At 45.9% G+C, this 14,028-nt stretch overlaps 1 protein-coding gene across 2 annotated transcripts in view; it reads right to left on the reverse strand.

The window, feature by feature from the left end:
- Positions 1 to 7,879, reverse strand: part of PEBP4 (phosphatidylethanolamine binding protein 4) — a 228,894-nt gene extending 221,015 nt beyond the window's left edge. Inside the window, exon 1 of one of the 2 annotated variants that reach the window (XM_077942627.1) lies at positions 7,870 to 7,879. The gene's annotated coding sequence lies outside the window, so the exon portion shown is untranslated. Of the gene's footprint in view, positions 1 to 5,455; positions 5,594 to 7,869 lie in introns of those variants that run through there. The other variant, XM_015144898.3, reaches the window with a different exon arrangement.
- Between the last annotated feature and the right edge of the window lie 6,149 nt (positions 7,880 to 14,028).

The following is a 14,028-nucleotide window of genomic DNA, read 5'->3' on the forward strand; positions in this document are numbered from 1 at the left end:
AGCTGGGCATGGTGGCGGGCCCCTGTAGTCCCATCCCAGCTACTTGGGAGGCTGAGGCAGGAGAATTGCTTGAACCCAGGAGGTGGAGGTTACAGTGAGCTGAGATCGCTCCACTGCAGTCCAGCCTGGGTGGCAGAGTGAAATTGTCTCAAAAACAAAAAACACAATACATCCCAAGCCAAAAATTTGAATTCTAAAATGCTTCAAAATTCAAAACTTTGAAGGCCTATGGAATACCACAAGTGAAAAATTCTACACCTGACGTCATGTGATGGGTCACAGTCAAAACTTTGTTTTATGTACAACATTATTAACAATATTGTATAAAATTATCTTTAGGCTGTGTATAAGGTGTATATAAGCATAAATAAATTTCATGTTTAGACTTAGGTCCCATCTCTAAAATATCTCATATATGCAAATATTCTAAAATCTGAAAATTTGAAATTTGAAATACTTCTTGTCCCAAGTGTTTTTGATAAGGGAAACTCAACCTGTATACCAAGATGTATGGGATGCAGTGAAAGCTGTATATGCTGTAAAATAGCTATAAAAGCTTACATTGAGAAGTTGTAAATGTTTATATTAAAAAAGAAGAAGGATCTCAAATCAACAACCTAAATTTACACCTTAAGGAGGTAGGAAAAAAAAAAAAAGAACAAGATAACCCAAAGCTAGCAGAAAGAAATACTGAAGATTGCAACAGACATAAAATAGAGAACAGAAAAACAGAAAATCAACAAAACCAAAAGTTGGTTCTTTGAAAAACATCAGTAAAACTAACACTTTCAGCCAGATTAATTAAAAAACAGAGAAGACTCAAATTACTAAAATAAGAAATGAAGGTGAGGGGATTACTCTAAAATTTATAAAAACAAAAATATAAATAAATAGTATTTTACAGAAATAAAAGGGTGACAAAAGATTAATATAAACAATGGGTAAAGTTGTTGGTTATGTAATAAATTTGATAACCTAGAAGAAATGGACAAATTCCTGGAACATAAAACCTACCAAGACTGAAGCAGTAATCAAAAATACCCCAGTGAAGAAAAGTCCTGAACCTGATAGTTTTACTGGTGATTTCTACCAAACATTTAAAGAAGAATGAACACTAATTCTTCTCAAACTCTTCCGAAACATTGGAGAGAATACTCCCTGACTCACTCTGTGAAGCCAGCATTACGCTGATACCAAAGCCTACCTTCTAACCAAAGTTAGAAAAGAAAACCACAAAGCAACATCCCTTAGAAACTCTGATGCAAAGTCCGCAACAAAAGATTAGCATAGATCATTTCAACACTGAAAGGATTATACAACATAACCACGTGAGATTTATTTCTGGAATGCAAGCATGATTCAACATATAAAAACCAATCAACATAATAACACCACATTAATAGAATGAAGGAAAAATACTACATGGTCATCTCAATTGATGCAAAAAAAGCATTTGACAAAACTCAACACACTTCCATGATAAAAACAAACTAGGAAGGGAAAGAAGCTTCCTCAATATGATAAAGGCCATATACAAAAAGCCCACAGATAACAACACACTTAATGGTGACAGACTTCAAGTTTTCCTCTAAGATCAGGAACAAAACAAGGATGCATGCATTTGCCACTCTTATTCATCATGTATAGAAAGTTCTAGCCAGAACAATTATGCAAGAAAAAGAAGTAAAAGCCATCCAAATTAGAAAGGAAAAAGTACAATTATCTGTTTGCAGGTGACAATCTTACATATAGAAAACTCTAATTTTTTAAAAAAGAAAAACTGTTAGAGCTAATAAGCAAATTCAGTAAGGTTGTAATTTACAAAATCAACAAACAAAAATCAAATGTATTTCTTCACTCTAAAAATGAAGAATTCAAATAGGAAATTAGGAAAACAACTCTATTTATGATTACATAAAGCAGAATAAAGTGGGAACAAACTTAACCAAGGAGGTGAAAGACTTGTACACTGAAACTACAAAATTTTGCTAAAATAAATTAAAGAAGAGATAAACAAATGTAAAGTCATTCAATGTTCATGGAGTGGAAGACTTAATTTTGTTAAGATGACAAAGTTACTCAAAGTGATCTATAGATTCATTGCAACCCCTGTCAAAATGCCAAATTTTTTTATAGAAATAGAAAAACCCATCCTAAAATTTATATATAATCTCATAGGACCCCAAATAGTCAAACAATCTTGAAAAGAAGAACATAGTTGAAGGACTCATACTTTCTGATTTCAAAACTTACTACAAAGCTACAGTAATCCAAATAGTTTGGTACTGGCATAAAGACAGATAAATAGGCCAACAGAATAGACTAGAGAGCCCAGAAATAAACCATCATATGTGTGTATGAGTGTATGCATGTGTGTGTGTGCGCGCGTGTGCTCAAATGATTTTCAGCAAGGGTGCTGAAAATGATTCTGGGACAAGTGGATAGCCACATGCAAAAGAATAAAGTTGGATCCTTGCTTTACACCAATGAAGTTGGAACCTTGCTTTAATTCAAAATGGATCAAAGATCTAAATGTAAGAGCTGAAACCACAAAACTCTTAGAAGAAAACACAGGGGAAAAGCTTCATGACATTGTATTTGGCATTGATTTACATATGACACCAAAAGCAGAGGCAGCAAAAGTAGACTGACAAATTGAACTCCATGAAAATGGAAAACTTTTGGGCATCAAAGGACACTATCAAAACAGTGAAAAGACAACCTGTAGAATGAGAGAAAAAAAAAATCCCAGAAACTAGTGTTCTCTAGAGCCCCCTTTGGCAACACTGGCCACTCCATCCTCCTCACTGTGTAGACCTCTTGTTCAGCCTGTGTGGACTACTCTCCGTCTTCCCAATCAGCCATGCTCTCTCCCACCTCTAGGCCTTTTTGCTCAAGCCGTTCTGTCTATAAGGGGTGCCTTTGTCTCCTGCCCCATGACCTACCTGGCTTACTTTTTCTCACCTTTATGTGCTATTTAAACATCACTTCCTTTAGGGTACCTTCCTGGGTATCTTGTCGTATCTGCAGACAGCATCTACAGTGCTTCCACCAGGATAGAATAATAATATCTGGCCATTTTTGTTTACTTACTGGTATTTCTCTGTCACTAGGCTGTTACCTTCGTGGAGGAGAGACCCCAGGTAGCCTAGGAATTGCTGTGTCTGCCACCAGCACAGTGCCTGGGACCAGGAGGTGCTCCATTACCCCTCGGGGGTTGGGGAAGGGAGAAAATCAGAGAGGGAGGGGTGGATATTGAATTCCTAAAGATCATGCTTCCCCCCCATTATAGATCTGGGTCTCACTGAAGCTCCAGGAGCAGAGCTGCTCCTCCCACCTCCCATTCATTGATTTCTGCCTTCTGCTCTACTTTTCTGTGCACATATTTCATCCTGTGAGGGACTCATTTGTCTCTGCATTCCCCACAGCACTATGAACATAGCAGATGCTTAATAAATCGTTACATAAATAAGCACGCACATGTAAAAACCGTATGCCGTAAAGGAACTATTCTGACCTTTGATTGTCCTATTTAAAGACAGGGAAAGAATTCCAAAGTCACCCAATATGCACTTGGGCCATCTTTTGTTATCAACTCTTGGTTGCTTTTCATGTACCTTTCATTTCAGATGACCAATCTGAAAATTGTCTTGAAATGCAGAAGTATAAAAATATAATTTCCTTTGTTTTTTTCTCGGGCAGGGGGGCTTATTCTAAATGAACAATGATAAGAATTACATCAAACTTCCCATCAGAAAGCAAGCGAGAAGAGAATGGAGTGAAACAGTTTTAAAAAGTTAAAACTTCCATCAACCTAGAATCTGTTTCCAGCGGAATTTTTCTTCAAAAGTGGAGAGGATATGAAGACAAAGAAAAACTGAGAGAAGATTTTGCCAGTACACCTGCCTTGCATGAAATGTTAAAAGAAGCCCTTCAATGAAAAGGAAAGTGAAACCTTGGCCCTACATAAAGAAGGGAAGAATATCGACGATGGACTAAATGGAGGTAAAGGAAAATATTTTATTTTTATTATTCTTAATTGGCCTTACAGATAACTGTTTGTTTAAAATAGTTAAGAACAAGAATGCCTCAAGTGTTATGGCTGATCGTTAAGTGCATGAATGCTAGCAATGTCTAAGAAACGGGAGGAAGGAATGGGGAATGCTCTGTTATAGGGTGTCTACACTTGCTCTGTTTTAAGAGATGTTACTTTCCTTCTATCAAGCAGAAGACAGAGGAAGTCATGGTGGCAATGATGGGGCTGGCGAAGAGAGCTCCAGGGCTGGATTTTCCCAACAATTATATTCCCCAGGAGTCAGGAGAGTGTCTGTGAGATAAACCCAGCTCTGACCCTTTCCCTCACCCCTCCATTTATCCAAAGGGCCTCGGGCCAGAGGCTGGGGGCCAGGACCTTTCCACTCTAGGGACATAAGTTCCTCTTTTAGGTAGCCCCAGCTTGGTGGTCTCAGCAACCAACGGTTGACTTAATAAACCCATGTCATTAATAGATGCACATTGCATCTATTAATGAATCACTTCACCCATGGGATGGCAGGCTCCAGAGGGGCTATGAAATGGTGGTGCCTCACACATTCACCTGCCGTCATGTCACCCTTGAAAGGTTGAACGTTTTGTCCATCTGGTGGAGGTGAGAATTGAACTTAGAGCCTACTGAAGCTATGTATTTACCTCGTCCCTCTTGGCAGGGACAGAGTCAATCTCTGGTTCCCTCTAAATTTCTCAGGATGGGAGGAAATGGGGATCCTTATTCCTATATCACAGAAGGGGGAATGAGGACCTCACAAAGGAAAGAAACGCACTAAATCTATCAGATGTAAGGCCTGCCTGAAATCAGTGAGGCTCATCACAGCCCAAAACTCAGGCAGTGAGAAATTCACCGAAGTGGCCTTTCTGAGGAGAATTAGAGAAATGTTTGAGGCTCACAGACAGGCACCTAGAAACACCATGAAGAATGTCACAAATAATGCCTCAAATGATGTGCTCAAATCACACTAGAGTGAAAAAATCGGAAACACCACCTTTACCACGAATTTCTTTCTTTCTTGGCTCACGGCAAGCTCCACCTCCCAGGTTCACGCCGTTCTCCTGCCTCAGCCTCCCGAGTAGCTGGGACTACAGACGGCCGCCACCACGCCCAGCTAATTTTTTTTGTATTTTCAGTACAGACGGGGTTTTACCGTGTTAGCCAAGATGGTCTCAATCTCCTGACCTCATGATCTGCCCGCCTCGGTCTCCCAAAGTGTTGGGATTACAGGCGTGAGCCACCGCATCCAGCCCACGAATTTCTAACAGCTGCCTAGTCCAAGGTTTTTTTTCTCTCTCTCCTCTCTCTCATAGCAAATTCCTACCGCACACAAACAGGGGAGAAGGGCCCTTGTCACTTGCCCGGAACAGTGTGGGAGCTGTTGGGTGCTGGCTGCAGGAAGGTACATACCTTGACAGGTTTCTGGCCTGGAGAACGTGGGGAGAAAACTCCCTCCAGGGTGCCCCTCAGTTTGGGCCCTTAAGGTAATCAGAGCCTGCGGATGTTGAGAGTTCGAGAGGTTCAGGAAGATTCCTAGAGCCACAGGAGAGGAGGCAGCCGTTGGCAGTTGGGGAGACAGTTGGAGAAAGTTCCAGGGGAGTTCCAGGGAGGAGCTGATATGTAGGGCAGGAGAGAATAGGAAAAGAAGAATGGGTGGGTTTGCCAGCATTCCTCCTTCCAAGGATTCTAAGGAAAAGAGTGGAAACTGCGGAGACAATTATCTTACCGTTTCTCCTGCCTTTCTAGATGCACAGAGAGTCAGGCAGAAGGGACACTAGAGATGCAGAAAAAGAAGGCTGCAGAGACAGGTGCAGAAGGTTGGAGGGAGGAACCACTGAGACCAGCGTCCAGGGAAAGATGTCCAACGTTTGACCACGGAGAGCAACAGGCCCTCAGCCACAGACAGGAGAGAGACCGGATTGACAACTATCTTCAGAGCTCCCAGTCTGGAGGCATTGATTAAGGCGGAGTTTAACTCTTGTTGCCCAGGTTAGAGTGCAATGGCGTGATCTGGGCTCACTGCAACCTCTGCCTCCCGGGTTCAAGCGATTCTTGTGCCTCAGCCTCCTGAATAGCTGGGATTACAGGCACCCACCACCACGCCCAGCTAATTTTTTGTTGTTGTTGTTGTTGTAGTTTTAGTAGAGATGGGGTTTCACCATGTTGGCCAGGTTGGTCTCAAACCCCTGACCTCAGGTGATCCACCGCCTTGGCTTCTCAAAGGGCTGGGATTGTAGGCGTGAGCCACCCACCACACCTGGCCACTGGGGGGATTTAGAAACGTCCCCTTCCCCAACAAGTGTGGCCTGGAGCCTGCAGAATAATGGAGGCCACCACCTGGTTCAGACCCAAGTCTTCCAGGTTGGCTCACACTTGGGTAAGGTTCTACCAATCAGGTAACTAAGCCCAGGGCAAGTACTTGGTTTTCAGGTCCTGGGTTTCCTGCTGTGTTTTAAATGACCACACCTGGAACCATCCCCTTACTTTCTTTCTAGAGAATTCCTCACAGGAAAATCAACAAATCAATGGGAAGTCAAACACTTACCCAGTGGTTCTGCCCAGTAGACCACCTGAGGAACTCCTGAAAATCACCAATGCCTGGCCCCACCCCAGGTGAATTAGACCAGAATCTCAGAAGGTGAAGCCTAGACATGAAGGGTTTCAAATGCTTCCCAGATGATTCTCATATGCAGCCAGGCTGGAGAGTCCTTGTATTCAATCTAGACAAATAGCAGGCACATGGCAGGTGCTGAAGGTGCAAAGATGAACAAGGTGAGGATCCCGCTTTTGATAAGCTCACAGTTTAGGAAGGGAGATGAGCATCCAAAGAAACAAACAGCCAGGTGTGGTGGCTCACACCTGTAAGCCCAGCACAATGGGAGGCTGAGGCGGGAGGATTGCTTGAATTAAGGGGTTCAAGACCAGCCTGGGCAAAATAGTGAGACCCCTGTGTCTACAAAAAAAAAAAAAAAAAAAAAAAGGAAGGGAGGAAGAAAGAAAGAAAAGTTAACCATGTGTGGTAGTGCACACCTTGAGGCTGAGGAGAGAGGAATGCTCGAGCCTGGGAGGTAAAGGCTACAGTGAGCCATATTTGTACCACTGCACTTCAGCCTAGAGTGAGACTCTGTCTAAACAAAACAAAACAAAAAAACACAGCAAACAAAATCACCAACTGTGGGCCGGGTGCAGCGGCTCACGCCTGTAATCCTAACACTTTGGGAGTCCATGGCGGGCGGATCAGTTGAGGTCAGGAGTTTGAAACCAGCCTGGCCAACATGGTGAAACCACATCTCTACTAAAACTTCAAAAAAATTAGCCAGGTGTGGTGGCACATGCCTATAATCGCAGCTACTTGGGAGGCTAAGGCAGGGGAATCGCTTGAACCTCGGAGGCGGAGGTTGCAGTGAGCCGAGATCACACCATTAAAATCCAGCCTGTGTGACAGAGGGAGATTCCATCTCAAAAAAAAAAAAAAAAAAAAAATCACCAACTGTGTGCTGAGTTCAGTCATAGAAGCACTCCCAGGTTAAAGAGGAGGGTGTGTTAATCATGTTTTTAAAAAAGTTTTTTTTGGAGGTCTTACTCTGTTGCCCAGGTTGGAGTGCAGTGGTGCAATCATAGCTCACTTCAGCCTTGAACGCTTGGACTCCAGGGATCTTTCCACATAGCGAGGACTACAGTCTGCACACCACCATGTCCAGCTAATTTTTTTAATTTTTGCAGAGATGGGAGTCTCGCTATGTTACCCAGGCTGGTCTCGAACTCCTGGACTGAAGCAATCCTCCTGCCTTGGCCTCCCAAAGCACTGGGATTAGAGGTGTGAGCCCCTGTGCCCAGCCAATCATGCTTTGTTTTGTTTTGTTTTGTTTCACTCTTATTGCCCAGGTTGGAGTGCAATGGCACGATCTCGGCTCACTGCAACCTCTGCCTCCTGGGTTCAAGCGATTCTCCTGCCTCAGCCTCCTGAGTAGCTGGGATTACAGGCATGTGCCACCACCCTGGTTAATTTTGTATTTTTAGTAGAGACGGGGTTTCTCCAGGTTGGTTAGGCTGGTCTTGAACTCCCGACCTCAGGTGATCCGCCTGCCTTGGCCTCCCAAAGTGCTGGGATTACAGGCATGAGCCACCGCACCTGGCTATGTTTTTCATTTTCTGTATTTTATGATGGTTTGACATCTTGGGGGCCCTGCTGGCCTGGAAGAGACTGTCCCTCCCAGGGCTAGCTAATTCCTAGAGATAGTACATAACTTGCCTGTGAACTTGCCTTTCACGTGCACGTCAGCCAATTCATTCCCCAATCCCCCACCACCTCCTTTATCTACTGTCACACCAAGCCAATACTCCCACTGCCCTAAATCACCCCAGACCACGAACATCATGCAAACCAGCCAATCTTCAACCAGCTCAGCCACTCAACCTGTGCTTTCCTCCCTTCCTTCCCATAGGAAACACAATCAGGGCCCTACTTTGTCCTGGCTCCTCCTGCCTCACGACCTACCAGCTGCTTCCCCATGTGGTCCTGCAAGACGTAGTGTGCCCCTTTCTCTTGGAAACTATACATAATAAATACTTTCAGTGGCATTGGCCTCTTCGTGTTGTCACTTGGTAACCTCTGTCAGTTAAAATCCCACCAATACAATCAAGACAGAGGGTATGATTCTCTTACAGAGTGAGGATCAGAAAAGGCTTTGCGAGAGGGACAAGAGGCAGTGCAAAGGGACTGGGGCAGAAGGGCAAGGAGGCTGGTGGATGAAGAGCAGGATGGGATTGTTAGAGCACAAAACACAAGGGACCAAGAGAGGTGGGGTGGGGACTGCATGCAAGTCTTAGACTGGATGGGGGAACCCCGGGGCAGCATGGGATGCCCCCCTTTGGTACTGTCACTCAGCCTTACAACATCTCCAAAAGCTGGAAAGAAGACAGGAGACTATTCCACAGATGGGAAACTGGGGCATGCTGCAGAGTTGATTCTTCCTTAAATAAGAGCTGACTTACGCACTTGTCTTCTCTCCAGCAAGTCCTCCAAACTAACCCATTTCTCCGTGCGGGTTTCTGTGAGGTTAACAAGGTCATAGTGGAGAGCCTTCAGGCTGGCACCAACATTCCTGGCCCGAAACTATGGGAAGAGAGCCTATGCTGGCAAAACTCCTTTTTCAGAGAGAAGACATGTGCTTTGGGCATGGACCTACCACTGCGAGCTTGTGCCTTAGTCAAGCTTCCTATTCTTTCTATTCCTGTTTCCTCATCTTTAGAGTGGGTGCACTAACCCATGGCTCATGCAGACGAGGAAGGGGAAGGGTGAGCACAGTATTTGACACATAGTATGTTTGATTCCATTTTTTCCCTCTTATTTCTTTATTGAGACAGGATCCTGCTGTGTTGCCCAGGCTGGAGTGCAGTGATGCGATCACAGCTCACTGCAGCCTTCAACCCTCCAGGCTCAGGCAATCCTCCCACCTCGGCCTCCTGGGTAGCTGACACTACAGGCACATGCCACCACACCTCGGTAATTTTTTTTTTTTTTTTTGTAAAGATGGGGTTTTGCCATGTGGCCCAGGCTGGTCTTGAACCTCTGGGCTCAAGCAATCCTCTCACCTTGGCCTCCTAAAGTGCTGGGATTATAGGCATCACCCACACCGCCCAGCCTTATCTTTTCCCTCTTAAACCAGGAAAAATTCTAACTCTGATGAGAACAAAAAAAAAGAGATCCATCAAAACTGCAAGACAGCAGCTCAGGAGGTGCCAAGGGATGATAGTTCAGTAAGGGCATCTCTTCCAGGCAATCAGTGCCATAAGGTACTCCTTGGGGCTGATGATCTGCGGAGGAACCACAAGATCTGCTCAGCTAGCCAGTGTCAGCTTCCATCATCTTGCTGTGCTAAATAAGGCCTGTCACTTGCCTGGAGAGCCTCCAGAGAAAACTGCAGGGCAAACAGATGTTGCAATAGGCCCAAGGAGCTCAGATACCCGCCTGTCCTGTTTCCTGAGCTTCTCTGTAGAAAGGCAAGGCTGGGGATAGTCTTTTTCCATCCCCACTCTGCCTCCAGGTCCTTTGCTCCACGTGGATGCTTAGAGCTGTTCCGATGACAAAAGCTTTTATTGACTGAGCACTCACCGTGTGCAAAGGAGTATGTGAGCACGCGTAACCAGCACCCTTCCATTTCCTCCTCCCACAGCCCTGTGGTGTGGGGACGCTTACCCCGCTTTACAGCTGAAGCTTGGTGGGATTGAAAACTTTATCCAAGGTCACACAGCTAGTGAACGGAAGAGCTGGATTCCAACCCAGATCTGCCTGAATCCAAAGCCTGTATGCTTCCTCCCTGCACGAGGGTGTCCTTGGCCACTTGCATTTTCCAGCCTCAGTCCAAAAGCCTGTGGTCAATGAACCTTTGTTGTGCAGGCTGCTTTGATTCAGTTCACCCAAACTGTGACACTTTGGATCTTCCCTCTTTGATGCCTCTCCTGCATCTCATCTTATTAATTCATGCATGCATCTAATCAACAGATTTCCACTGGGGTCCTCTACAGGCCAGGTGCTGAGTACCTCTGAAGCTGCGTGGCCTCTTCCCACTATACCAGTGTGCAATTAGAGAAAAAAAAGAAGTAGTTTCAGCTGGGTCCAGAATGGAGTTTAGCTGATCCCTTCTGGGAAACGTGAGTAGAGTAGCTGCCCATGCAATTTAAATATCCACGGGCCAGCTGGGCACAGTGGCGCACATCTATAATCCCAGCAGATTGCCTGAGCTCGGAGTTCAAGACCAGCCTGGGCAACACGGCGAAACACCCATCTCTACTGAAACAAAAAATTAGCTGGGCGTGGCAGCATGCGCCTGTAGTCCCAGTTACTCGGGAGGCTGAGGCAGTAGAATTGCTTGAACCCTGGAGGTGGAGGTTGCAGTGAGCCGAGATCATGCCTCTGCACTCCAGCCTGGGCAACAGAATGAGATTCCATCTCAATTAAAAAAAAAAAAAAAAAAAAATCCTTGCATAGCCATGGAAAATGCAATGTCCTAAGCTCTGGGGTTTAATACCACAATAAATGCAACACGATATTCACTTCCACAGTTTAATGGGAAAGATGAACATTTATGTAACCAACAGCAAAACAAAACAGACTGTGATAAGGCTATAATAAAGGGGTAAACTAGTAGGGAAACTTGTGAGAACAGAATTGAGGGAGACTTCACCATAGAGAAGGTATTTTGCAGTGAGTCTTGGAGGCTGTTTACCATGAGCTCATCCTTTTCTCCGTGAGGGGGACTAGAACTTTTGCATCGAATGCTTCAAGGCCTGAGTCCCAGGCTCTGACATCTGATTCGGCATTGCTGCAGAGTCTCATTAGAGCGGCCCTGGCTCTGAAGCACTTCTTCAAGTCCTCGCATCAATTGCAGCCTTCGGTTTGAGGACTGATGGCTGTCACACTGCCCGGTGGAGGAGTGAAGGCAGCCAAGTCATTAAGCCCGAAGCCACTGACAGCAAGTGTGCGCTGGGAGCTGTGAGAGGCTTGGCCTGTGTGTCAGAACATTTGCAGACACCAGCCAAGGAATAAAGACCAGGCTTGGGACGAGGCCAGGTTCTTGCTCTTCACCGGGAAAGTCATTTGAGAACTCAGGAAACACAAGAGCGGCCTTCCTGAACCTTCTGACCTTCCTTCCTCTTTACCCTGGCCTTATCCATGATGCTTGCCTACCTGGGAGGGAGCTTTTTTAGGAAGGTAACTGCTAAGGTCAGGGTGAGCTATTGTGGAGCTCACTTTGTCTTTTTTTTTTTTTTTTTAAGACGCAGTCTCACTCTGTCACCCAGTCTGGAGTATAGTGGTGTGATCTTGGCTCACTACAACCTCCACCTCTGCAACCTCCACCTCCGGGTTTCAAGCCATTCTTGTACCTCAGCCTCCCAAGTAGCTAGGTTTACAGGTGCCTGCCACCACACCCAGCTAATTTTTGTATTTTTAGTATAGTCAGGGTTTCGCCATGTGATCAGGTTGGTCTCGAACTGCTGACCTCAAGTCATCCACCCGCCTCGGCCTCCCAGAGGGCTGGGATTACAGGCATGAGCCACCATGCCTGGCCAACTGTTTTCCTTTTATATGTAGCAATCATCTCCCAAAGCAATGCCAGATGGGTGCGGGTGGAGGGGTTGAGGGAAGCCTAGTCCTCTGTAGCTCCAGAGGGGAAATGGATGAGGCTACCCAGAGGCAGGTTTCTGCCCAGCATCAGGTCAGCCACCACTGATGAGATGACTGGTCCCTTGCAGGACCACCTGGGAAACCATAAGGTACCCATCAACAGAGTGTTTAGATACTGCCCACGGTGGGGAGAAATGGCAGGAGCCAGCCTAGGGGAGTGTGAGGAGCTTGGGTTTTCACTATCCCTGGCAGAGGAACCAGCTCAGCCCCAAGCTCTGTCACAGATGGCAGAAAGGAGCTGGCATCCTTCCAGCAGCTCCGTGCTCCCAACACGATCATCTGGGAGGGTTCTGGTGGGTGTGAATGTCTGGCTTTCCTACAGAGAGCCCTCCTTGAAGGGGCCCTCTGTGGGTGCTATGTCCTGCCAGGAGCATTGCTGAAGGAATCCCACTCTTGAGAATAGGATGGATTTGGAGCAGTGATTTTTCCACCTGTGCTCTAGGGAGGTGCTTCAAGAACCATTTTGGATGCAAAGTGTGGGGAGGGAAAGCTGACTGGTTAGAGCTTGGGCCTGTACAAGCTATTCTCCAGTAATGTTCTGTTTAGGGCATATTTTAAAGAATAAGGCCGGGTGCGGTGGCTCATGCCTGTAATCCTGGCACTTTGGGAGGCTGAGGTGGATGGATCACTTGAGGCCAGGAGGTTGAGACCAACCTGACGAACATCGTAAAACCTCGTCTCTACTAAAAAATATATGAAAATTAGCCCAGTGTGGTGGCACATGCAGGTAATCCCAGCTATTCAGGACGCTGAGGCAGGAGAATTTCTTGAACCCGGGAGGCAGAGGTTGCAGTGAGCCAAGATCACGCCACTGAACTCCAGCCTGGGTGACAGAGCAGGACTCTGTCTCAAAAAAAAAAAAAAAGAATTCTGCTGGTAAATAGTCAAGAACTCACTGAGTTGGCCAATATGTACGAATGTACCTTTGTTGCACCTTTGCTGTCTGTTCTTCTCTGTTTTTGACCTGCATTGCCCATTTTTATTCTCGGAAATACTCTTTGTGGTGTGCAGCGACTGTCCCCATTTTCAGGCAAGGAAATGGCACAGAGAGTGGGAGAGCTCGCCCAAGGTTCACTGCTGGTCAATGGCAGTGACAGGGTTTGAAGCCAACCACACCGACCCTGGACCTCCACTCTTTCCCACCACACTCTCCTGATCCTCCTCCCTACCTCACCTCTGAGGACTATGATTTGGTGTTTCTGACCTTGATCAGATGACTCTGATCATAAATGAGCTGCCAAGGGTGGGATTTCTCCCCAGGCTTCACCTCCTCTCTTGTGTACTCTGGGTGGCCTAGGGATATGTTTGTCTTGCAGAGGCACAAGCACTGTGGGCTGAAGAGTGGGGAGCCTGTCTCCCTGTTAAGGGGAGGGCACCACTGGGATCACTAGTGCCGTCTCCTGCAATGGATCTTCTGATGTTGGATTGAACAGAACTTCGGGAGTTGATTTCCCTTGGTGGGTAGAGCGGGATCCTTCCTTGGCTATCTGTCCTTTTGCTACTAGCACTGCTGCTACCTGCCCTCTTAGCTACTGTTGGGGGTCTAGCACCAGCTATAACCAAGTGTCTATGTATAGGAACTGGTCTGAGTGTCATGACTTACCAGTAACCTTGTGCCATACTTTAGAAACAAGGGACCTGTCCAGGCTTCCTTCTGATGGCCAACCCACTTCTAGTGTTGGCTAATCTATTTCACACAAAGTTCTAAGTTTCCCTGGTGTCACAGTAACCCCATAGTCTCCATTAAATCCCTTTTTAAAATTTTTCAACATAGTTCCCAGCAGACTGGGCTTAC

The sequence above is a fragment of the Macaca mulatta genome, chromosome 8 (genome assembly GCF_049350105.2).
Source record: "Macaca mulatta isolate MMU2019108-1 chromosome 8, T2T-MMU8v2.0, whole genome shotgun sequence".
In the NCBI taxonomy this organism is placed as follows: Eukaryota; Metazoa; Chordata; class Mammalia; order Primates; family Cercopithecidae; genus Macaca; species Macaca mulatta.